At 38.3% G+C, this 20171-nt stretch overlaps 1 long non-coding RNA gene across 1 annotated transcript in view; it reads left to right on the top strand.

Moving 5' to 3' along the window:
* The first annotated feature begins 681 nt into the window (after positions 1 to 681).
* LOC139109544 (uncharacterized) overlaps positions 682 to 20171 on the top strand; it is a 34709-nt gene continuing 15219 nt past the window's right edge. The window contains exons 1-2 of the long non-coding RNA XR_011546849.1: positions 682 to 989; positions 1083 to 1127. This is a non-coding gene — a long non-coding RNA (uncharacterized lncRNA). The remainder of the gene's footprint in view (positions 990 to 1082; positions 1128 to 20171) is intronic.

The following is a 20171-nucleotide window of genomic DNA, read 5'->3' as shown; positions in this document are numbered from 1 at the left end:
AAGAACTTGATAGCGCGCGCCAGTCTGGATCAGATTTGGCGTATCGTAACAGAAAAAAAAAAAAAAAAAAAGAAAGAAATATATTACTCGCCATTTAAATTCTCTCGCGTTAATTATCCTTCCGAAATAGTAAATGATGCTTCTCACGATCATTATCGTTCTAATTCATATTTTATGACGTACATATATTTCAATTGTTTGCTTTTATTTTTTTTTTTAATCTTATAAAGATTTCTCACCGTAAATGGTGCGTTATTTTGTGCGTATTTCGAGGTTCGACTTAATTTTAATATTTAATTAATATGTCCAGGCAAAGACGGTCTTCACGATTTTTGAAATCGAGGACAACGTGGTGGAAGTGTCGTCTTTGTCTGGACATACGAATTAAATATTACAATCATATCGAACAAGAGTAACGAATAGGTAGGCGCGGGGGGTGGGAGGTGGCGGGAGGGAGAGCGAGCGCGAGCCTACGTGCCGCGCGCCAAGTATATTCCCCCACTACTCCCACTCCCGCTTTGTCCTTCTCTAGCGGTCGCGCTAGCACACACGTACTACGCACGGTACAACAAGCACGTGTCTCCGTACCGAAAGTAATTCGCACTTCCGTTTAACGAAAACCCTTTCGGCACGACAACTACGATTAAACTTTGTATTTCTTTTTGTTACAGATCGACGCAGTTGCATCCCGCAGTCGTCAACGTGTATCGTCACCGCCGATATTAATCATACGAACCGCGGTGGGTTCGTCGGTCGTCCCGCGAGATCCGCTGAGTATTCGGGCGTAGTTTTGCGACACACGACTTTCTTCTAATCGCGAGTGCCGAGTATGGAACGCGAGAGTGTTCACTGAGTAAATTTCGCGGTTATAAATTCACGGTCGGGGTGTTCGCGAGTGACCTGTTCGCGGAAGGATGGCTCGGCACGTCCCATCTGAGAGGAGGAGCAGGCTCAGGACGGGCATCATACATCGGCGGAGCAACTTTTAAGTAAGTATAAATTAAAAAAAAAATTCTTTTTTTTTTATTAATCTTATTAATTAACTAACATGTTTAATTAATATTTTTTTTTTTATGTTACAGTCACCGGGCAGAACTCATCAACTCCGCTGAGGCTCATGCAGATGGGTAAGTCCCATCAATTTTTGTAATATAATAAAATGTAAATTTTGTTAACTTCTCGGTTATCGGGTGGGAATCCAATATTATCGATTCGGCGATAATACTTATCAACGCGGATCTTAGTAGGATTTAATGAATAGAGAAAAGAATATTTTTATTTCAATCGATTTCCTCGGGAATACGTGCTTGTCACCGATTAGATATCATCGGCGTTAAACTCTCGATGTGAGGCGTGGGCCCTCGCGAATACCGGCAACGGGTTAGCAATTTATACGTCTCTCGTCGGTACTCTAATCGCCAGACTGACCGAACCATTGCTTCTCACCTTGCTCGGACCGGCGCGGTGCAAAAAGAGAAAGAAACGGACACCGAACGGCGGGAGAAAAGTGGTTGTTTCTTTAAGTGTGGACGCCAGCAGGCAAGTGGAATCGCTTTAATTTCCGCAACGGACGCTGTAATTAAGGGCCCTAGAGCGGGACTCTGCAACAATTAAAATAATGACTAGAGCACCGCGCGACTTGGAAACGTTTAACTCGTGACGCAGGAACCGACGAGGTTGATCTAAATCGATAGTTTTTGGGGCGTAATTGGCCCGCTTTCTCTCGTGGTCTTAATCGTTATTGATTGCCCCCTCGCAACCGCACGCGGAATAACGATAAATTAGAGTCGCGTGAATCACTTTTCTGTAAGTCTCCCGAAGTATTCGTAATAACACGCTAAATCGTGCTTCGTGGCCGGCGAGCCTGATTACGGCCGCGGGCGTAAACCTTCCAAGTAACAAACGTTAGCGTTGCACGACAGGGATACGGCGCCCTCGGGACAGCGGCCTTGTAAAAATAGCGTAGGAACGCGTTAAGGAACGAAGTGACGATGAAGGGAAGAGCGAGCCAACGTTAAGACTCCGACGTAACTCGGAAATAAGAGCAAAGGTACTATTGGGAATGTTTCACTCGGCATATCATGAATTTAAATCGATGTATCTCGCTGAAAGTTGAAAATGAGCGAGATATATGAAAGGTATATACAAAGCGCAGAAATATCAAGCCGGGAAAGTAATGTAAGCAATGTCTGCGATGATGAAACGTTACATAGTACGTTACGTTACACCGCGACGATCACGGCATCGAGAATTGATAGGTTCATTACAAAATATGCATACGTCTGTACACGAGAGAGAAAGCCGATCGGTTCGTACTCGTTCTCGTACGCGATAATAATTATATGAGATGAGTAGAGAAAACGCGCGCGCGCGTACGGAATTGAGGGACTGACAGAAAATTGCTAGGCTGAGAATTTCGGGAACGAGCCAAATTAGGTTTAGCTTCTTCTCTAAGGTTGCGAAGAGCAACAGTTGTCTTCCACCTATTTCAATTCCCGATACTTCCGAACCGTGGAGAACGTGCTACTTCGTAACGGCAGCGGCGGCACAATTCTCCATTGTGCCGTCGACAGTGCAGCGTAATGTCAGCAAACGCCTTGAAAGGTCCTCGAGGGAAGTGTGTTCAAAAGGCCATTGTTCCATCCGTGAAACAAGTGTACGAGTCATTCTTTTAAATTTGATTTGGCCGCACAACGGCACCGCAATCACGCATCTTTCTCTTTCCCTCCGGCCACCCTTCATCCTCCCTCTTTTTCTCGCTCTTTCGCTGCTTCCCTTTTCTTTGCTTTTTTTTTCAACGACTCGCAAATACCTAAAACTGTTACTGGATGTTCACTTTCGGTTAATATTAGGCACTAGGTGAAAATAAATTTTTAGACATCGTAAATATTAAAATTTTGACAAGCTACTAAATATTTTCTGTTATCTTTCTCGGAGTGTCGTATAAAAATCCAAGTTCCCGTTGTCCCTAGTAAGTTCATGGTCGTAACCCTGAGTTATCTGCTTGCAAATTAGCGGCGTCGATTCTTTGAAAGATGTAGATATGCCGCGGATACGGTGTAATAAAAATGGAAATCGACAGGGGGTATCCTGAGAGATCTCCAAGAGCTTCGGGATTTTCGCGCGCAGCTCTCGTCGATAAATCAGAGGTTTAACCTGGATGATCCTAACAAGGACTCCGCAAACTCTTATCTGAACCATATTGATTTGCTCCGTCGCGAAAAGTAGTTAAAAACTATCGTAGTTCTATTATGCAACCTGCAAAGGCAATAAATTATCCCGTAAAAAGACCTTTGTGTTAAAAAACACAATTCTGATCTCGTTTTGAACTTAAAGCGATCGGTCTTATAAAACAAATTTACATTTAACGTACATATAATTTAGCACGTACGACACATTCGTATATACACAATTGACACTACTGAAATAAAATTGTTAAATTTTGCATTTTATCTTTAATTAAAATAGACGTTAATTTGAAAACGAGCAAAGCTATAAGGTTGAATAATTTATTAAAATAAATGGAAATAATGAATACTGTGCGCCTTTATGATTAAAAAGTAATAATTGACACTTTGTTCTTTAACGAAATAATTTCGTTCATTATGAATAATTACTGTACGGATTTTTTTTTTTTTCCAAAAGAAAAAGCTTCGTATTTTTACCACATACATTTTCCTAACTTTCTAATAAAATATTAGCGTGCCGTAAGATTATGCCAATTCATGCCCAACGCATTATTCGAAGCAATCAAGTTCTCTTTTCGGGTCAGAACGAAACGTGCATAACTGGGCGGGTATAACTTCGCTTCAAATTAAAACGGTCTACATTCGCGACCTATGACACGGAGCTCGTTGCCGCACAAAAGGAATGAACTACGTCGTATTTAGCAGACACTTTGCAAAGATATACGATTCGACAAAGTTTGCCCGCGGGGCAAGAAATAAAAGTTTAGTCACATCCAAAACTTTCGCCGCGATATTCGCGATGACGGGAGCGAGAAAGACGACAGCGGTTGAGGAGAAATGGAGAGTGCACGCTTCGTTTCGCCGCCGCTTCCATAAGTTCCGAGAGCAGAATTTCCGTTACAGGGCAGACGTACTTGTCATGTAGATACTTGGCCAAGTACTTCGCTTCGTTCTCAGTCAAAGTACCTACGACAACGAGATGATTCAAAGGCGGTAGCCAAACGCAGTCCTCTCTCTCTTTCTCTCTCTCTTTCTCATTCTCGCTTTCTTTCCTTCCTTTCCGCTCTTTTCTCCAGCGAGCACAAATGTGCACGTCGGAAAAATGCCGGCATAGTATGTACTTTATTTGGAATCTAGCAGACATTTCACAATACCTTGAGGTATCTTAAAAATGTATCACCATTCGCCTTGCACACTGCGAGAGCGGTGCATCGAAAAATAAAAATCGACGTATTCGGAAAAATAATATTAATTTTTACATAATTAATTTAATTATTATGAATAAATGTAATATAATACTTTGACAATTAAGACACATTAATTTTTTTTTTAAATCTCACTTAACGCGATGGACTTTTATTTAATTTTTAAAATAAAATTATCTTGTATTTAAAATTTAAACTGTTAACGACAAGAGTTTCTCCAATATTTTAGAAACAATTGCTAAATCGCGTCACGAAGTAATTAAATGCCCTTCACTCGGAATTCGGTGAGATATTTCCTCGTTCCCGAAACTACGCTTTCGCGCGTTGCGAATTCGTCCGTTCGATCTCCCGTATTTTCACATGTCTCGACGACCAGATTTTCCACGTCGGAAAATTACCAATAAATACATCGTCGTGGTAACGAGCCGCGGCATGAGACGAAGGGAAAGAAGAGAGAGAAAAAAAAAGGGGTCGCCGATCAACCGGGGGTCAACTCGACGGTTAATAGCGCGCGGCCGCGGACGTCTGTTCCCCGTCGGCGTGACAGAAAGAGAACAGGAAATTGTATCAAATTGGAGAGCGGCCCGCGGATTAAGGATCCCTCGAAGCTCTCATGGCTTTTCCCTCCTTTCTCTCTCTTTCTCTCTCTTTCTGCCTCTCTCTTCTTTTTCCTCTCGCGCTAGGCGGTAAGTTCTCGCACATGCCGCGTTGATCCGGGTATTGTTGTGCAAATCCAACAAAAACCGAAACCCCCCCTTCCTTCCCTCTCTGCCGTTCTCTGCGCCCGTCCCGTCTGCCTAATCTCGCGAACCCACTTGAGATCGCAACATGCGGCCGCGAGGCCGCACAATTAATTTATGTAGCATCTGAAGCACTCGTGTGAAAGAGAGAGAGAGAAACAGAGCACGCCACGTTCATCCCCGTTGAATCTCTTGCGCCGTACTCACATGTGAATTCGTCATTGCCATAATCTCGAATAATCTCTCGTTGCCTCTTACTGGATAGTTTTTTTTTTTTTTTTTTCCTTTTAGTTGTCCCCTATATTTACATTTAAAATCACTATGGATTATTTAACTACGGGACATCCCAGTCTGAAATTAAAAATCCGTACGTTTAAACCTGTTGTTTAGCAATGGATGATATATGCGAATGGAAAATAATTCGATTTTTATTTGATTTATGTAAGATCGTAGCTTTAGATTAATTTCTCTCGTTTGAAATACTTACCGTTTACGTGCTGTTATTATTTAATAAAGCTATAGCTAATAGCGGAAGAGGATAATATAATAAATAAAAACAATTACAGCGTGATATCTAATTTAATTTAATAACGTTAACGTGATTTAAAACTTTCGTATCTTATTTCATGGTTCTTGTTTGCAGTAATATATGTATACATATATATGACGCGTATATCCCAGCTGGTAATAGAATATACATATTAATGTCGATGTATTGTTCTTACTGTGCACTTTCTACGCATTATTATTCCACGTAATTTTCCACGATGCCGATGTACGAATGCATACGGCATTTAATTACAAATAACATCGATTTAATTCGGTGACTTGTCTCATTATAACATCTCATATATTTAATTATAAATGATTTAATTAAATCATCACATATTCGTTAACGTCGCGTTAATTTGATAACACGTTTAATTAATACGAGACGACTTGGCAACGTGAATCGTTACTAACGAACATGCGTGAACTGAGCAAAAATAATGGTTAAAATTACGAAAACATTCAACGAAAATTAGAATCTCCCGTAATGAATTACATCATATTATTAGTTAATTACACTACGGCCGTCAGGTATAATTAATGTTCTACGCATGTAGTCCAGTTTTAAATTATATTCTGCGTAGGAACGGTTCCCAAATATCAATCGACTAAAATTCTGATTTGCATTGAAATTTCGGCTATTTTTTACAGTATATTCATTTATCTACTTAATGTTATAATTATATTAAACTATATAACACGTGCGATTTAATTCTTATTATATGTATAAATTACTTTTATTAAACATACGTATGTCGATTTTAAATATATGCGATTTAGGAGACTAAACGATATCTAACGATATCTTAATTAAATTATTAAATACACATTTAATGTCTACTAAAACTAGTAATATACATAAGGTACAACAGTAGCACAAAGACACAAGTTTCTTCGTCACGTGGGTATTAAAATCAGATGCCGTTCCGAAATTAGTTAATTACATCTGATTGTGTGTTACGTCTAACCTATAAACAATTTTTGAAAAAATAAAACGTGAAAAATTACATTATTTATCTCGTAACACTATATGAAACTAAAAACAATTTCGACGTCAAATTAATATAAAAAATAATTTGCGCAAACAAGAAAACTATTAGTTTTAATTTTCTAATTTAAAACTTGATGCACCTTTCGATTATAAATGTTTATAACTCATTATACTTGTAAATTTATTTCACATTTTAGTGATCTCAGTATTTTAATATCGAATTGCACGAGAGCTAATTTATAAAAATAAATATATATATACATTTTTTTTTTTTGTTTTTCTGTTTTGCTTTTTTGTTATGCGTAACAATTACACATTTTCGTCGCGCTGACATTATTTTTATCTCGTGCTATGTAATACCCCGCGACTTTCCATTTTCAGGGAATGCATTTCTGCTCGGTTGGACTGCATTCTCGCACATTTGCATATTGAAAAATCCACGAGCGCGCCGTTTTACCAGGAATTACGATAAAACGTGTATGTAACTCATTTGATGCGGGACAACGCCGAATTGGATTTCACGTGGCATTGCGTAATGTCATTCAATCACAATAGTGATGCTCGCTGATTACTATCTGAAATGTCACTTGACATTTATGAATCTACAAACAGCGCGCGTTATGTACACATATTATCCAAATACACTGCAGGCAGCACGTTTCGCGAATTTATTACTCGTTTTATTTTAAAAATATTACGGGCTGGAAATTTAACGGTCGCTACAGTTTTTACATATAACGTCATATGAATAAAAGTATTCTGACGCTCGTCATATGATACTTAAAAATAAATGAAGAGAGACATTTGCAGGCTAAATTGATTTTCGTAGAGTCATTGAAGAATTAGAGCAATTAATATTGTAATGTATTTCAGAATGATTTTATTTGCGAAGTAAACATGTTAATATATTTATATATAAAATTAAGAATATTTAGACATTTATGTCGAAAGGTGGACCATATAACTCTGAAGTTTATTTTTAATTTTGACTTTATATTATACAATATTTTCGTAAGCCAAAATTAATCCGTAAAAAAATTTATTTCTAATGGATAAAATTTAGAAATGGATTTAAAAAATATTCAGGAGAAAAAGATTTTAGCACGAATCGAGATTCGCGGAATTACCTTCCCTCGTAAAATCCTGAGCTGTCGACCCTTCCGAAACCTGCTCGTTTTTGCCGGACATTCGCAAACGGCGCGATCACACCCCTGTGCTCGTGGGCGCAGAAGTGCATTGTGCCATTGTAAATATAAACTGCGTCTATCGCGAGAGCCGTTTTCCCGACTATTCGTCGCGTTTCTCGGCATATTGCACGCCGTAACCATTTAACCGCGCTCGCGCGCGCTTATTGTACGCGGACAGCATATGGCACGGAAGGTAACGTCTCTATTATGCATCTCTTCCCCCTTTTTGCTACTTGATAAATGGCTGCTCGTATTTAACACGACTAATCGAGCTACATGCATCAATGAAAGAAAGTATCGCGCGAATAAAAATGGACAGTGGAACGTCGAAAGAGAGAATACATTTCTTTTTTTTTTTAAAGTATCCGTCCATTAACTTATCACTTTTACCGGAATTACATTTTAATTAGCGTAATATGGAATGGAGTGAATGATCAGTGAACAGGATCAAAATAATTTATAATTTTAAGCTATTAATAGCTGCTTTCATTGAGCTTCCTCTACTTCTATTCAACGGATAATTAAAGGACCGCTGGTCCGCGAATAACTAAAAATGAGTATAAAGTAAAATCAATGAAACTTTATGCTATATACTATAACAGACAGGAAACCGCATTTATAAGTCGTCGTTACGTATGCGAAATATTAAGTTATTTTATTTTTTTGCCAAACTTTATTTTAATTGAGCATTTTTTTTTTTTTTTTTTTTTTTATTTTGTTAAGTTACATTTTTAGAAGGATTTTGTTGATTTTTTTTTCCACAATCTGTTATTTTATCAGCAGACATATGTCATTAAACATACAATAAATATAAATTATCTTATTCTATTTTATTAAATAATTAAGATTATAACGATAAATATTTTTTTTTTATTCGAAGTAACGCGTCATTATTTTTGGAAGCGTTAAAGATGGCTTTTCGATTTTTCGATAGTAACGCAGCCTGATTTGCGATCTCTGTCTTTTTTCCTATGATTATAAAAAATAGCCATGTAGAAAATACTGGGCAATTTAGTCATAAATCAGCGTTGGCTATCGGTGACAACGTTTATTTATAGAACGGCGGAAACAAACGCATGTTTGGAGAGTTATAGTATATAGGAAATACGCTATAAATACTTGTGCACTCGATCATAAAATAACCAGACGACGATCGTTTGTTTTTCTTTTTTTTTACGTTTAAATATAGTTGTTATTTATAATGTTTTTGCCGGTGTCAAAATCGGTGGTTTGATTTATTTTATCGGCGAACAAAATTATCGTACATTCTAATGACTTCTTGGCAGCGAGAGCTAGATCAAAATATGTTACAAAAATTTTTTTCGCGCTAAGAGAGAAACTAAAAACAAAAAAAAAAAAAAACAAAAAAAAACAAAAAAAATGTCGATATTCTTCTCTTGTTATACGATTAAAGAATCTTTATATAACATAAGGACAATCGCGGCGCGTTTACAAGACCACATTTCCAAGTCAAGTGATCGATAACTCACTCCGCCGAGGGCCGAGCAATTTCGTTCGAACGTGCGGATCGCTTCGTTCACCCGGGTCGTCGTGGCCGTGAAACATTTCTTCAGCCACGCCACGGAAAATCTGTCGGACGTGACGAGCCTGTTCACTTTGCAGGCAGTCGCGCCGACTGCGTGGCACGCAATCACCAGGCAAGATTAACGCCGCGAGTACCTGGCGGCTAATTGAAAGAGAAACACGGCGCAGGCAGGATGTGCCACATGCGGGATGTACTGTCAGCGGAATCTAATAAGCGCCGGGGCCAGGGTATACGCGAAGCACGGGGATGCTTCTTTCGTTTTGAGCGAAATCGAATTGCCGTCATCCCCAGTGTATACAATTGCGATGCACGCGGAATCGGCGCGGCCGCGCCATAACTGTCCCTCCGCCCACCCTTCTATTCTGCCCTTGCTCACTCTTTTTCTCTGTCTCTCTCGCCTTCTCGCGTTCACTCCCTGCCTCCGTCGTTCTCTCGCTCTCCGCAACGAGATTATGGTAATTGACTATCCGACTTGGAAACCCCCATCAGGCATATCAATTACGTACGTATGCATCCCAACCGGGAATTTGCCTTTGATCCGCTCAAACTCCGCGGTAACACAATTCACGCCTGCGTCTAATCTCAAATGGGATTGCCTGATGGCACAAGGGACCCATCGAAATGGGCTTTTCCGACTTCGCGGGGTCGCGAAGACCTTTCGGGACCGTCGCGAAGAGCCCTAATACCCCCCTCGCGAACAAAACGTAATCCAGTCGTTCCCGTTCCGCCGCACAAGCCGTAGAAACAACCTAAGAATCTTGATAGTTGCAAGTATCTAACCGTATCGTGCGATAACGTCGTCGTGATTTCGATAGCCAGCTTATAAATAATTAAAATCTTACACAAATGTTTCTTTTACGTTAATTTAAGATTGTGTACGTAATTACAATGAAATAATTCGTAAAAATACAAGTAATATAAAAAGATTAATTTTTAAATAATCAACGCTTTTAATAAACGATACGTTTATTTAACACCGAAAGTAGTCTGGGCGTTTCAAGATTCAGCCGGGGCTGCGTCGAAGACGCGCGTGATAATTCAAACGTCGATAACATCGCACTTAATCGCGGTATGAAAGAAATCGTTCCGTCAATCGGCCACCCAAAGTTGTCGCTTATTTGGACAGCGTGACGCGCTTCATCGTTTTCGTGCTTCTTCTTCTGATCGTGCGCCACGTCCGCAGCGTAACGGGTAAATCGTTAGATTTATGGTTCTTCCGCGGTTCCACCCTTTCCCTGTAGGGTCGGGGGCCATCCTGGGGCAACCCTGTCTCTCCTCTTCTTCCCATCGCGCGCGGTAGTCCTCCCCGTGCAAAAGCCTGCACCCCCACCTTTCGTTTGTTTCGGAATTTATCGAGCGTCGCGTTTTTCCTCGACGAGCAAAAAACGAGATCGGATCCGTTTCCGCCGAAAACCCGTTCCCGGTTTTCGGGCTGCGGGGGTGGTGATCGACGAGAGGAGTGCTCGAGTGAATCTCGTCGCGCATCGCTGCGGGCTACGCGCTAATCGGGGACACATCGAAATGATATATTTGCAGAAAATAGCGTGAGCTTCGCGGGTTTCGTGGTGACACTGAAGGCGGAGCCAGTCGGGACGCATTAAAATGCACCCTCAAGATTAATTGGGGTTTAAGTCTTTTTGCACAAGCCGTACATTTACTGGCTAATTCTTATGCTGCTCCGTCATCAAATTTAATTTGATTTTATTTTCACCTGTATGTGACAAACGCGTGAAACTTTAGCGGAATTCGTCGCCGCGAGCAACACCATACGATCGGTTTTATCTGTACTGCGTCTATAATCTACCCGTTATGTCGAAAAAGAAAATAAAAACTAACAATCGCTGATACAAAAATCTCTTCATGCCGCGAACGCACGAGTTATACTATATACATACTATATTAAATCAAAAGAAAATAAAAATTAGATTTTTTAAAGTCTGCGTTTTTATATTTAATTTATCATACTATAAATCAAGATTAAAAAGTTAAAATGAATACAACATAAGTTAACTGACAAATAAGACTAATTTTAATTAAAGAGTAAATTAAAAATAAAATATTATATTACGCTCGCACTTAAGTTGAGATCAAAGAGGGGAAAGAAGATTTTTTTTTTTAACACTCTTTATAACTTCCCGATTTTGTAATAAAAATGTTTTTTTTTTTTTTTTGAAACGATAACCGTGCCATTGGTTTGCTATTCAGGTAGCGAACATAATACGTAAGTACATTCGCTTATGTCTTATCGCTCGCAAGTTAAGCCGCGTCCAGCTTGCGGTAAAAGGGCAAAGATCGAAATCTGGAGCGTGCATTACGGGTTAGCAGATTCGATCATCGCCCGCGATTACGGCGAGACTCTCCCTGTATGTCAATTCGCCTTTATCGCGATGGTTTGATAAAATCGGTCAATGCCGTCGTATTATCCGTACATACACGCGCGCGCAAACGCACACTCGTGGGATACCTACGCACGTGCGGAAAACAAAATAACGATCAAAATGCCGCCACCATGAGAGCGCTAATGGCAAACGTTTTCCGTCGAAATGGACGAGTTTCGAAATAGCACGTCGAAAATCGCTATCGAAGCTCGAACAATTGCCCTTCGCGATGTGACGAGTAATGGTTTAAATCCGCTAAAAGGATTGACACGATGAGTTTAGCGGAGAAACTGAAATTGGACGTGCTGTGCAATAACAACTTATTTGCGCTTATATATACATATATATGTATATGTTATATATTAAAATTCAATAATTTTAGGAAGCTATAAACAATGGAACGGAAAATAACAGCACCGTGTAGCTGAACAATGAATTTTGGAATTTAGTGTGGCGAATATTATCGAATAATTTATTCATTTATTGATTACATTCCGAATCCGCAATTATTGATTATCTATATATCGTTTTGGAAAATTAAAAATCTTGCAAATAACATAATAAAAAGTAGAATAGAGATGACTAATAGCAAAATCAGTAATTAATAATTTAACAATTTACTTTATAGTTTGTAATTCTTTTTTTTTTTTTTTTCTTTAATTTTGCATACGTTATGTGTGGAATTACAGTTAAATTTCAAAGTAAAACTGAAAAATAAGGCGCGATTATTTTTACGATCGTTCGCTTTTCTCTTAAATTCTCGTAAATTTGGCGCACTTCGATTGCGCAGACGGGCAAAGGTTCGTAGCAATAAACTGTCGCAAAATAGCAGCGTAAAAATAAAAGTAACGATCTGGGCTTCGGGCTACATTGCAATCGGCGTTCAGACGTTTCCCACCGAAAACGCCGCTTGCTCTCAAAAAGAGCGGCGAGCTTCAGCTTTTAACTGGATCCGCGTGGAACGTGTGGAACCTGCCGAGCCTTGAATGCGCCGAATAATCTTCGATGTCGCTAACGAGAGTACACCCCTTGCCGGGGGTTTACAGGGAGGTTCCGGTCCGAAGTTGTACCAACTCACGCCAACTTGCTATAATAGACGCCTAACGAGATAGCCGAAGCTGAATGCGAGCTATCGCTGTTTCGGGGAACACGTAGCTATCGTTAAATACGATGTAACAAATGCTAGAAAAACAGAGAGAAAGGAAAGATACTTGTAACGTCAGGTCGCACGCCACTTTCTCGTTAATACAAAAGAGAAATTTCATAAAAGCAAGAATTAATAAAAAAAAAAAAAGAGGCGAGGAAAGGGCAGGATTATTTTACGATCAAAATACAGAACTGATAGATTTTATATAATTATGATAATAATTAAAATTTAACAGTTTACGCATCAGATGAGCTGAGGTAGCAATTGTTCGTTTGTGATAAGCCTTAAGAAGGTTTACGTAACGGTGGGAATCAATTTCCACTCGGGTACATATAAAGAAATATTTCAAATTGCTCTCTCTTTCTTTTTTTATAAATATATAGTTTTAATATTAGTTGTACGTATAATTTCATTTATGGCAACCCGTGGAAACTTCAATAAAGCGCGTGATACGATTACGATCGTGATAACTGAATCCCCGTGGTACAGGTATAATTAACATGCATTAGGAACTTGACCATTGCTATCGCTAAGCAGAATCTGATCAAATTATTGGAACGCGCATTACAATACGTGAGATAGGTATGCTGTTAGCGCTGCTTCCTAATCATGCAAGATGTATGATCAATAATAATCTCTAACTTGGATACTTATATTTTAACCAATAATTACAATACCAATACAGCTAGAAAAGATTGAACATATTATAAAATAATTAAACTTAGATCTAATAATCATATAATACATATAATACATGATCCAATTAATATCTCACACAAACTCAATAGAATTTTTCAATAAACTCGGTAGACATGACTTAGCTGCGTTTCAAGTTTTTTATATATTATTAGGTAACGAAACGTAAATATCAGTATTTTTTTTTCTTTTTTTTAAACAGCCATAATATTTGCGGGACAAAGATATTTATATGTTCAGTGAATTAATTTTCTGAAACTAGAAAAAAGAAATAGAATTCTAAAATATATCGTCGACGTCGTTACCAGCAGTGAGCTTAATAGCGCTTCTTTCATGAACCAACGTATAATCGCGAAACTAATTAACTAAGTAATCTCGAGATGAAGAGATAGCTAAAGTTATTTGCTAGGATGGCCTGCAAATGCGCAACGCTTGACAAACTCCAAGGTAACGGTTACTTAAAAACTGCTAATGTCTACTTTTATATATACGCGTCATATATTTGGCGCAACGGAGACAATTAACAAAGTTGTATTAATAATATATACATTTATGCCGCGCATTTTACGATCCGTAAACATCCTTAATACATTATGAATCTCAACGCTATGCATTTGAGCTTTTTTCGCTTACAATCAAGAATAACCTTATCGCTTTACAAAAATATATCAAAAATTAAAATTAATATAATTATAACGTAAAAAAATTTAATTGATTTTTTTTTTCATAACTTTATAAAATAAATAATATGCGTGCATTATTTGGATGAATACTTTTTGGCGAAAGCATAAGGGGGGTATCGTAAGCAAAAATCGTCTAAATAATAGCCTTTGCAAACGAATAAATAATTTCCGTTGATCGCATACAAATATGAACGACGATAATAATGCACTGTAACAGAAAACCCTCTGATAAAAGAGCGATATTATCTTTATCCGCTTCGCTCACTTACTTTATGTTTTCGATTTACGAGAGAGAAGCGAAATTGCACTTTGACGACGCGTTATTAGACGTTTCCTTCCAATGAGACGCGTAGTATGAACGGCTTTTCAGAAATCCACCGTAGTGGCCGGGCAGACGGAAATAGCCGTCAGCCCTCGAAATGATCCAGTTCTGTCTTGCCACATCCTTCCGTGCATGCTGGACAGAACAGTTCATTACTGCCGGTAGATCCGCCCCGACGGATATGGAATTTACAATGACATAAGCCATCGATATACGACCAGCCGCGGCTACTCCGAGTACGGATTAGTCATCCCGTGTAAGTACCACGGGCACGGAGCCGTGTTACGTGCGTAGTAATGTAACAAAGTCACCCTAATTGCCATGCCACGTGTGTGTACGTACACGGCGTATGTTGCCAAACGAACCACGCGTAAATCACTATTACATTAATATTAATTAACGACGCGTCGCGATTGCAATTTCGTGAGACGCGCATCATTTTCAGCAGCGTTATACCTGTCTCGATATTTTAATTAAATAACTTTGACAATACGGGATATAAATGAGACAAGAGCAAGTCTCGCTCTCTTTCTCTCTTTCTCTCTTTTTTGTCAGTGCTTAAGACGTTATCCTGGAAACAGTCGATAAATGACTATCTATTTCTTTCACTCTTTTATTTTTTTAAAGAACTTGAAAAAAAAAAAATTAAAATAAATGTTTTATAATTTTAATTTAATTTATTTCAGTACAAAATATATAAAAAGTAAGGTTTAAAAAAAAGTAATGTAAAAGAATCATTTATATTAAAAAAAGAAAAAGATAAAATTTTTTATCTAGAGGCATATAATTACTTTCTTTTTACGCGAACGTGTATTTAATTTAATTTTATAAATTTTAAAGAAATACGTGATATATAAAAATTGAAGGATATTTTCTTTCAAGTGAAAATTATTGAATTGTTGCATGATATGTTAAATTTATCTCTGACAATTTTAGTATGTATATAATATTCATAAGGTAAATTAATTATTTTCATCAAGCAGTAGATAGCTAAATATATTTATTAAAATAACCTATTCTAGACAATCATCGGGGATATAAATATCTGAAAATAAGCTTTAATAGCAATAGAGATAGATTATTATTTCATCGACATTAATTAACATCACGTCACGATTGCAATTCGCGCAATATACCTATCCCTCATTCAATTCCAATATTGTCGTGATTATTTCAATATTTCGACTGAATAACTCAGGACAAATCCGCTTACTATGAACCCGCTACATTAATAATGATTAACGACGCGCCGCAATACCCTCGATTACACGATATATGCGCGTGGTCTCCGTATTTCTATATCATTTGGTAATCATTTCGATATTCTAATCGGATAACTCGATGTTACACTCGCTATAATTCGGTTTCGGGGCACATCGTGCGTAACGTCGTGCCAAAGTTCCGCATAATACGTCCCGATAGCAACATGACCCCAAATCTCAGCCAAATTCGCGAAAATGCGCAAAAGATTACATCCACGTTCGGTCGACTTCGTAGTTTAGAAGTCGCAAATAATATGTCATCGGTGAAGATTTAACGCGAATTTTCTGCGAACGTTCAACGGCAAACGAACGAGACCTCACAGCGGCGGAATAAACATCTGGAAAATCTCGTGCTCCAAAAAGTTGTCCCGTTCTTTACGCCGAGATACCAACGGCTTGATGTACTCGCGCACACTCGTCGCGCCGAATGAAATCGATTTCCAGGACGAAATATCCATAAAACACGAGAGAACGAGCTCTTCTCTTCGCCGTTGCCTCTCTATTTTCTCTCCCGCGGCTCCGTGGACTTAAGAGAACCCGACAAATTCTCGCGACAACCGATTCCCGTTTGTCCGATTCGTAGGTCTCGCAGGAATTCCTTTCTTCTCGCAGACTACTGTCGCTTTATATTCGTTCCGAGACTACCGTCCCGAGGACAGTAACTGGACGCGCATAACCGAGCTCATCAGTAAGAACGGTCAGTCGCAAGAAGATTGGAATGTATTTCGAGATAGGATATGTCGTATTCAAGAAATATAATCTAACCGGTCATTGTCGTGACCGTCGCAATAATGCGGCTTCCTCGGCTACGTTTAAACTCGCGAGGCTTTTGCGTACACATACGCTGCTCTTGGCGTCATTAGTCGCGGACGCGATTTCCCTTTGAGATCCATTGGTTTGCGACCGGAAGATTCCGGTACCGCCGAACTTTCCCTCGTCCACCTTCGAGCTGGAACGCGACTCAAAAGAATCTCAATATTGATCCTGATTCCTCGCTTATATCCGACGGCCTCAACGAATCAAAGTCTGTCCTGTAATTGGAAACGGCAGCGACTCGTTCGGCTGGAAGATTCACGACTGAATTGCCGTAGGAACACAATTTACGGTGGCGCGCGCGGATGGTGGAAAGAAAAGGGCGGCTATCTTGCCGCCGCGCCAGTGTAACTTTGATATTCCGTTCTTGAGCGAGGGAAGATATGCTAACGATCTGTAAAGAGCACGGCGTGGAAGCTGAACAAAGATTCAGACTACATAAAGATTCGCTGGATAAGTCGCGAGCTAAATTAATCATTGCATTATTACACAGTCAACATATGGGATATTGTTTATGCATTGACCTGCGACGAAAAGACCTAAATTTTAATACGGAAGATAGTTAATTAAAAAAAAAAATTTTTTTTTATTTTAAGAAATATTTTATTCAATAAATCAGTATTTTGATGAAATTGATAGTTTAATACAGGCATAGGTTAATAAAAAATTTAGTAAAATTAATATTCATAAATCGCTTTACGAGGTAATGATAAATATAACATGAATTATTAATTAATTATAATACCGATGTAATATTAATTTGATTGATTATACATTCTCTTGATAAAGAGTTTGTAAAACAATTTTTATATTAAACTTTAAGCAGAGATATATTAATATTACAATATCGCAGAGTATGCGGCTGTTAAATGAAATCAAATTACGTATTAATAATATATATTTTGATATTATTAAAGGCATTATTGAGAGTATTGGTTGTACGTTTAATGCTTCATCTTATTTTCCTTAATGTGACGCGAAAAGTCAACACAAAGATTATCGTCGAGAAAAAAATCGTCAGATGAGAAAAGGCGAAACAACTGTCGGAAAATAAATATAACTGCAATAAATCCAAGCGTTGGAGTGAATTTGTCCATTGGCGAGTAAATTGAGGAGCCGAGGAAAAAATAATTTCAGCCCGGACTGCTGTTGACAGTTTTCGTTCGTTAAGGACTGAATTTGTAAGCACTCGATTTCGCGAAACTCGATTTTCTTGTCGAGGCCCGGGGGAAAAAAATAGAACGGAGCTCGCTCTCTTTTTCGCGTGCGACGATTTCGGAGTGACGGAATTATTTCCGCTCGCAGCTAGCCGATAACGAGTTATTGAACTCGAAGGATAGAAATTGTTGTTCGTCGGTTGCAAAGATTGTCATGCGACGCACAAACAAAACGCGAATAAATTTGAAACGCAGTCATCAGGTCTAAGGCGTCCGGAATTTAATTAACTCTTTCAAAAGTAACTTTCGAACGCGTCATGTACCAAATGTAATCGCATTTTACATCTCGTTCGTTATCTTTCTCTCTTTCTCCAAGTTTGTCATCTTAAACAAAAGTCCTTTCAAGTTAACAACAGTTTTGCATTAAAATTATATGTTTTCGATTTTATTACATATTATCTAACGTTGCTGTTTTGCATTTTTCAACGACAAGCGGAGAGAAAAGTATTTGTAAACTGAAATTAATTGATTCAATGAAATATTCTTTATATTAAAAAAATGCTCTATTTTATATTCATTTTTTTATTTATGCCGGATTATACGGCGAATAAAGAGCAAAATGTGCAGGCTCGGGCAATTTTACCTTCCGTCACTTTTTGCGGTCCTCATCAACGTTTTCATATCGCATATCGGTTTATGTACTCAAAAGTATCAAAGGTCTTCATTAACGTTCACATTAATAACGCAATTTATATGTAAAATCTCGAAGAAACATATCAAAGGCAAACAAAACTCTTCAACAAGTCAAACGCTTTCCTCTGCTTTATGTTCATTAGTTACGTATTATCGCGGCGATGAATCGATACGTTCGTTTATCCACGATGTGAAAAGGGATCTCTCGGTTTTAAAAGGCTGCATTCAGATTTAATCTCGAAACCCGTAAAGCTTATTTGCGTAAAAAACATATTAGCTCTTGAGCATTCAATTGACATGGATTAATATGCGAATTAAAAATAGGAAAATTAGGAAGAAAAATATTATTTAAATGCTCTTACGACAATTTATTATCGTATTCAAAGTCGTACTACACTTACTTTACCTGGAATAAGTTTGAAATAATTAAATATTTACGTAATTACAAGGTATGCACGTACGAAATGTATAAATTAATAAGGTTAATTATGTAACATTTTAATCATTAAGTATTTTTTTTTAATGGCAAAGTGACGTTTTACTGTTTATATTCTACTGCTTAAAACTTCCGTAATGACGCTTAAAAGTACTTAAAGCACCGGTTATAAAGTACCATCCGAGGCCAAAGTTCCTTTTCTACATGGTTGACCTAAGCAGATTTTTTTCCACACCGTAAAGAATAAATTATAGAGCACTATGTCAACCGTTCAGCGCGGAAGTACTTAATCAGACTTGTGTTTAGCCACTTATAAATTATATCTGGTATTAATAAGCTACATTTAACGCAAAAAAAAAAAAAAAAAATAATAATAAATACAGACTCGTGCGTTCGCTAATGAACTAATTTCCGTGGCAATTTTTACAGCCATCAAATAATTGATACGTCATAAATTTCGAATTTTAAAACTGTTACATCAATAATAACTTTTTTTTTTTTATTAATAATAAAATTACAACTAAAGTTTTAATTTAACTGATTTATCAGATACTTTAGATCAGACAGATATTTATTCCGCTTTAGCAATATTACTTTTACATAGCGTAGACGTTCGATTATCCAGCCTCTATACAGTTGACAAGCTACAATCTCCCACTAACTCGATTCTGTATTAACTCGAAATGGAGTTTCCGCGTCTCCGAGTTTAACGCGACGTAAGGCCGTTCAGTTCTAAGCCCGTGCACGCACGCACGTGTATGTATACACTCCTCCAGCGCTTCCTCTCTTCCGCGTGCAATAATATTCCATTTGCGCGTACGACGATTATGCGAGCCCAGACAATCAACGTGCGCGCGCGTGCAGTCACCTCCCGCGGGCGATTATCCTCCATGCTTTGTGAACCATATAGTATATCTCACTCTCTCTCTCTCTCTCTGTCTCTCGCTTTCCTTTCTCTCTCTCACTTTCTCGCTTTCACTCTCGTTTCCGGTCTCTCTTTATCTTGCAAGATTCTCATTCGCGTGCGTATTTCCTCGCACCGCAATAACAGCAATGCCGCGTGGCGCGGGATAATAATAAGGAGAGATAAAGCGCGCCGGGTGTGTGCGAAACTTCCATCGGCGAGAACCAATTAGAGACTGCTCAGGAATCTGACTGCCGACTGAGTTATACGGCTT

Source organism: Cardiocondyla obscurior, linkage group LG18 (assembly GCF_019399895.1).
Source record: "Cardiocondyla obscurior isolate alpha-2009 linkage group LG18, Cobs3.1, whole genome shotgun sequence".
Lineage (NCBI taxonomy): Eukaryota > Metazoa > Arthropoda > Insecta > Hymenoptera > Formicidae > Cardiocondyla > Cardiocondyla obscurior.
This window is presented reverse-complemented; position numbering and strand designations above follow the sequence as displayed.